At 34.2% G+C, this 7,062-nt stretch overlaps 1 long non-coding RNA gene across 3 annotated transcripts in view; it reads left to right on the top strand.

Annotated features, from left to right (window-relative positions):
- The window catches only part of LOC104910139, an 88,898-nt gene that overhangs the window by 2,257 nt on the left and 79,579 nt on the right, over positions 1-7,062 (top strand). For 2 of the 3 annotated variants that reach the window (XR_004159166.1, XR_004159165.1), the window contains exons 2-3: positions 2,426-2,665; positions 3,650-3,760. This is a non-coding gene — a long non-coding RNA (uncharacterized LOC104910139). The remainder of the gene's footprint in view (positions 1-2,425; positions 2,666-3,649; positions 3,761-7,062) is intronic. The other variant, XR_004159167.1, reaches the window with a different exon arrangement.

The following is a 7,062-nucleotide window of genomic DNA, read 5'->3' as shown; positions in this document are numbered from 1 at the left end:
AAAAAAAAAGCATGGATTAATCAGGTTTTGTATAAGATCAGAATACAAGGTGTATGACTACCCTGCAATTGTTCCTGGTGTGCTAGATGAAAATGTCTGAAAAAACAGCAAGATGTTTAAAAAGAACTTTTTTCTACAATAACCAGTTTTCACAGGATTAAGGCAGCTAAGCAAAGAACAGTGAATTAAATCTAATTTATAATTCCTGTAAATTTTGTTTTGATGTCTAATCCAGTATTGCCTTTCTTTGGGTTTGTAAGAACTGTTTTGAGTTTATAGTGTTCCAGTGGGAAGCAAGGTGCTGTGGATTTAATTGGATGATTGTATAAAGGTAGAGAGAGTGCAGCAATTAGAAATAAAAAATATGAGATAGTAACTAGTGCATGATGGTTAATAATTAAAAAGAAAACATGAATAATGACCGTTAATGGTTGAAGAATATTGATATCTCTTTGAGTATATGAATTTTCTCACTCAGCAAACTCATAATTAAAAAAAAAAAGAGAGAAAAAAGGGAAAAAAAAAAATCCTTCAATTTTTCTGTAACGCTGAAAGCCCTTATATCTTTGGACAACAAGTGTATAATGAAAGGAAACCAAGAGCATGCAAACACTTTCCATATTAATTTAGCAGTCAATTCACCAAACATTTCTTACCAGTTTACCCTTTTAACTTCAGGAAAAGTTAGGGACAGATTTGACACTTGATAGTCTATATTTATAACCCATAGATCAAATTCCTGTAGAAAATTAAAATATTCCCTCTTGGCAAACATTGCTATAAAGATACAAACACAGTAAATGTAAGTTTTTCTGGTTTGCTCTGTAAAGGCAAGCAGGCAGTTAGTTTTCTGATGGAGAACTATTATTTCATTGAATATTCAGAGCTACTTTCCACCTTGAAATATCAGTGAACAATGACACAATTCCATAAACTGCTAAGCTAAAAAAAAAAAAAAAAGAAAAAAGAAAAAAAAAAAAGTGTGTTCTATTTAAAAATGCCTTATCTATTTTATTTTAATTATAGATGCAGCAGCAGATTTTTTCCTACTCACTGTTAATAATGATGGTACCAAATATAAATACATTAATGTTTTCTAAAAGAAACTGAATGTTACCATCAAGACAGCTTATTAGTCAGCTTCCCACCAACTCACCCCCAAAACACCCTATACAAGAAAGTTAAGTTACAGTCACCAGTCACTATAAATACTGTCTTTCAATTAATCTCGTTTTCAACTATAACACATGTACCAACTGAAAACATCTTGAGTGTAGAAATATTCACATTTTTCAATCTTTCACACCTTGATAGGCTTACTTGGCCATGAATACATCACAAGATGTTTGCTTCACAAGGGATATCAAGTAAAAACAGGGCTAAATATGCCTGTATGAAAGTCAGCCATAGAAATGGTAGCAGTAAATGGATTGGGGTCAGGGTGGGAATATGGATAATGGATATTTTGACTTCTGAACATGCATTAGCATCACCACTAATTTGATAAGGGACATCATTTTATTTTAAGATCTTGAAGATGTCTGGAGTTACTTTAAAGACAGCTGCTTGTCTGTTGTTTCATGTGAGTTTCTACTGTTGGCAGCAGAAAGGAAGCTCACACAAGCATGTGAAAGCAGCCCAGCCATTGTAGAATGCACCCTGGCATAAGCTGATTTACTTTGCTTCTCAGGGTATAGTGATACATGATCTTAGAAAAGCGTCTTTCTTTAGTGCTGACTGTGAAACTTTACTGCCGTAAGGAGAAAAATGTAGGCATTATTCCCAGTGCCACTCTGTTATTCTTTCTGTTATATCCTCATATCTTCCAGCTGCTTACTGTAAAGTACTTCTCCAGTGGGAATTAAAACCAAAATATACAATCATCCTGAACAATTTTGCTATTTATCCAGGCTATTTGTCTTCTGCTTTAATGAGCTGTTTATCTGATGGCTCACATTTATGAAGCTTTTATTAGTGTTTGGGACCCTCAACTGAAAAAATTAGTTACATTGATCTGAGACTATACATTGAAAGTCAGGGAGCCTAAAAGCTAAATCAAATAAATGTCTGTTTCTTTTGTACTAACAAACTTTTTCTGGCAACAAGCACAAAGGCTGTCTGTGCAGATAACAGCTCAGTTGCAACCTCTATTATTTCATATTTCTCTCATTCAGTTTTCTGAATTTTTCTGATTTCTCTGATTTTCTCAGAGATTGAATGTGGGGAAATGTCAAACCTTACTCTTAACAGTTAAAGAAGAGAGCTGACCTTTGAAGAGGGGTGCTTAAGGTTGGTGGCCATGTTCTTCCAGTAGTTCACCCAGCCTTCTGAACTGAGCTTACACCTTACATGTGTTACTAGCATGTCTTTTACATGGAGTCCTTCCATTGTTATTTTTTCTCTGTACTGTTTTTTGGTTTTTCAGCCACTCCTTGTCATTGTGGATACCAGTTGTTGGAACTCATATGCTTGAAATCACAAAAGCCACCAAAGCAGCCAACTGTGACTGGCTGTTATTGACTATTTCTTCTGAAATACAAAGGTTAAAAGAAGAGCTGCCTTTTAACTGTGCAACTTTTTAATGACCTCTCGACTTGCTGTTCCAAAGAGAAGTAAAAAAATAAATAAATCTATGGAACTGCAAAGTGGTCTACAGCAACCAAAGGTATCTTTCCTTTTCTTTAAAACAGTCAAAGAGCTGTTGTTTATCACTCCTTGTCAAATAATTTTGTGGGTATGTGAGGTTCTTTGTACTGCTTTTTCAGTTTATGTGCTCTTATCCTGTGTTTATCATGCAATGTTTGCTGCGTTGTGTTCCAACACTTTGTGAATCACTAGTGTTTTGCCCAGTTTCAGTATGTCTTTGTGTGAGATCATAACAAGATTGTATCATCAGCCATGGCAAATCCATTTTGAGGAAAGGATAAAGTTTTTCTGAAAGGACTAGTAATTTTAAGGCTCCTTTTGTTATCCAAGAAGTAGTAACAGAACAGAATCAAATCAATGGAAAATAAGAAACATTCTTCCTGCTCGTATCCTTGTAACTATTGAGGAAAGGCATAATTCACTCTTCTTTTTCCTACTTCAAACCAAATTCTACTTTCTTACATTCACTTTCAGACAGATGGGAATATGTAACTCTTTGGATTGCTGTGCTACTGCCTTATAATGTATTAACATAGAAGATAAAGTCAGAGAAGATTATTTAGAACTCATGACCAGCCAAATTCAGGGCAAAAAATAGAATGGGAGTCTGTTCTGCAGAAGTTTTCTGGTGAGACTGTAGCTTCTTGAAGAAGCTGGGAAGAGAAACCAGCAGGGAGTGAGTAGTCGTTACCCACTTTCATATCTGTGGCATTATTTCTGAGTTTTGGTTTCTGTTTTTGTTTTGTGTTTTAAATGGACATATAAATTCAGTTTGCTACTGGTGTCTGTAAAAAGGCCTTGCAGAAAATCAAAACAAGTACTCTTTCCTTATCCTTTGTTTGCTGAATGGTTTCAATCACAGCATATGTCAAAATACAGCCTTGCAAGGCTTGCAAACTCAGCAAGATTTAGATATAACGCATTATCCCTGACTTGCAAATCTTTACTATTATTGTTTTTAGCTGTTTTTATTCTTATTGTTATTACTTTTCCCGTCCTATAGTTTCTTTTTTTCAGAGACCTCCTGCTGAGAAGGTGACAGATCATCTGTGTAGATAGCAGCAGCACTATGTGGAACGGCTTTGCCCATGGGAGGCTGCAAGGATTCTGTCAGGTACTGTCATGCAGTGTGATCCTCTATTTCCAAAATGTTGTTTTGACTAACTTCTCCCATTATGCATTTCAGAAATAATTAAACTTTTTGATTACATTTATAGAAGACCCAAGTTCAATCTCATTAGTTGCTCAGAGGAGAAAATATCACTTCTGTAATCTTTGTGAGGAAAGGCAATTTTCACTTTGTCATTACAAAAGAGTGATCAAGCTAAAAGATGAAGAAAAGTTGCTAGTAAATGTAATAACTAAACTATGGTAACTCACTTGTATTTGTTTTCAATTTAACTGAGAAATAAATTAAAACAAACAAACGAAAAACAATATGAAATGCCCTGAAAGACATTGTGCTTTTTTGTATACTATTATTAGCAATGAGTATGATATGGCAGGAAGCACTCTTATCAGCTTTCTGAGTTCTCGCAACCATCACAGGACATTTGCCAAATTAAATTCCTGAGAGAGAAAGTAGAACAAGTCTTGTACCACAGAAGTTAAAAACCTGTAATGAATTTTCCCCTACAGGGGTTAGAAATACAGCTCTACACTCATTATCATTGTATGCTTCTGTATATTACTATAGGATCACTAATTTATGTTATTCTTTACTTTTTACTTCAATAATGTCTTGTCAACTTTCATTTGGCTAGGCTAAACAAACCAAGGTCTTTCCACATCTATTTACAGAATAGCTTAATCATTTCCCTAGTTAACCTTAGGAATCATCTCCTTCCACGATAACTTTTAATGAATACCTTCTAGATCCTTACCAGTAACTTTTAATCCACTTCATTCTTGGATAACATTGATCTGCACAACACTGGTGACTAGTTGATCAATACCTAATGCTCTTCACAGAACAAAGGGCGATCACACTTTTAATAGTTCTTTTGGGGCTAGTATTATATAATTATCCAACAGCGTAAGCTATTCTTTAGAATTCTCTATCTCTGTTCTGCTATCCATTGCCAGGGTGTTGGCTTTTGTATCTTACGTCCTTCACCTTGTGGAAACACTTCACATGTGGCTGGGTAACACAGTGTCCCATGGCAACTCTTGTATCCTTGTTTTAGGCCGTCCCCCAATTCTGTAGCTAGGGATCTCTGGACAGCTTTCACTTGTATTATGGAACTTCAGCCCCTTTTTCAGGTTCCCAGTTTTTGTAGAATTGCCCTTTTTGATTAAGAACTTTACTTTTCTGTAGGAAGCAGTCTTCCTGAAAATGAGTTTTGACAGAAAAAAAAATGTAGGGCTGCATCTTTTAAAGAATTATCCTTATTTCCATCTTAATGCCAAATTTAACGCCATCTCAATAAAACACATTCTACATGTAGCACGCCACAAGTCAATTAATTAATTTTTCATAGGTTCATTGGCATTCCTACAACTTCCTATCTTGAGAGAGAAGGCACCAGTTAACTCTTTCTTACCACTCTTTAGATGGGAAGCTGTAAGTAATTCCTTTGTAATTTTCATTATTCCCCAGGTTATAACTGATGTGTCAATAGCAGTGTTCTGCACAAGTGCTTCAAGGGCTTATAACAAAAGGATGAAGTGTGGTTGAGGATAAGTCTTGTTTTTCTAAGCCTACTCTTGATAATATTTATTTCATTGATTATGTCAGGCCAAGAAATCAACTTGACTGCTGTTTAGCCAGAAGAATGAATTTAGGTTTGCTGATTTCACATGCTGTTTTTCCAGAGGAATAAAAGACAGGAAATGTTAAAGTAAAGGAAAAATGCAGCTGACAACCTGTTAGTCTTTAATTTGTGTTTTTGTTTTCTCAAGTGAATAGCGTAAAATTACTTCAACAAGTGTTTTTCCAAATTTCATGATGTAGTAAGACAGCATATTGAATACTCTGCATGTTTCTATTTGTTAGGTCCCTTACTAATGCAAAACAATTGACTGCATGTTGTCACTCAATCTCAGTGACTGCTCAAGTAGTGATAAAGAATTTTGTTGTTACTGTTCTCTCAGTTTCACAGAAATGCTAGTACCAAACTCATGGTTAAGTTTTTGGTTTGTTCTGTGGCATCTGTTCAGTTAAAACTGAGTTTTCATCTCATTTGTGAAGTTTAAAATCTTTTTTTTCATAGGCAAAGTATTAACTGAACCTTTAGGGTATAATTTCTGATTATTTGGAGTAGTTTAGGTATTTGTGGGACTGATGCAAAGTCTACTGGGAGTAATAAACTGACTCTCATGGACAGAAATGGTTTCTAGAACAGACCCTGGCAACAATTAAATTGCATCCTTTCTGAAATTCTCTGGACATTAGATGATTTCCAAGACCCATAATTTATAAATGACTTCATTTTAACATTTCAAATATAGATAGTCTAAGTATACAAAGTTAAGAGAAAAATCATGGTCACAGTAATATTTGTAACTATATTTATATAAGATTGCTTTTATTTCAAAAGGCATAATGGAGATCATATACTTTAAGTAATACTTCCTTTATTAGACATACAGACATAAAAGCTTGTGGAATTAAAGCAAAAAAAAAAAAAGTTAGAATTTCATTTTTTAACACTAATTAATTTGTATTCATATTTCTAATTATGAGAAATAATTTTTGTTTTTATTGTTTTAATATATATATAATTAGTTCGAGTGAATCCAGACACAGAGATGTGCAACTCTTACCTTTGCTTAAAGCAATATATTTTATGATTTACAGAGTATGGAGCATTTGACAGAACACAGGTATTATGGCAAAGAGCAAAAATCGCTTTGTTTTCGGAGGAAGACTTGGAGTTAGTCTCTATTCCCTCCTTTGATTCTGGACGTAAAGAAGTAGCAAGAGTCTGTCACCTTCTAACTTTTTTTTCCTCTGGCAACCTTGCATAGGGCTTTAACTGAGTTCTGACACAACTCATATACAACAATTTGCATTAGGTTGCGTTTGTTTTCACCCTTGGAAAGTGTTCTCTAACATTTGGCAAAAATGACGGAACACAAAATGGCCTGGATTGAGTCTGGAATCTTACTTTAATATTTTACGTATTAAACCTAATTAAGGGTTTTGGTAGAAATCTATTGTATTAGCTGTATTTTTATCTTTTAGCAATCTACCAAACTGAGAGTAGCTTTTTAAAAGTGTAAAGTATTAGTATAAATGTTAAAAATTATTCTCTTTACTTTATATGGTTACTTAAAAAAATAAAAATGCAATGTTATTGAAAGGCAATTTCTTTCTTTTGATCTTCTTTGGGATATTTTCATTAGTACGTCACGTGGCAGAAAGAGAAGGTTGTTTTTAATTTGCATCTGTTTCTATTAAATTAAAAGCATAAA

Source organism: Meleagris gallopavo, chromosome 3 (genome assembly GCF_000146605.3).
Source record: "Meleagris gallopavo isolate NT-WF06-2002-E0010 breed Aviagen turkey brand Nicholas breeding stock chromosome 3, Turkey_5.1, whole genome shotgun sequence".
Classification (NCBI taxonomy): domain Eukaryota; kingdom Metazoa; phylum Chordata; class Aves; order Galliformes; family Phasianidae; genus Meleagris; species Meleagris gallopavo.
This window is presented reverse-complemented; position numbering and strand designations above follow the sequence as displayed.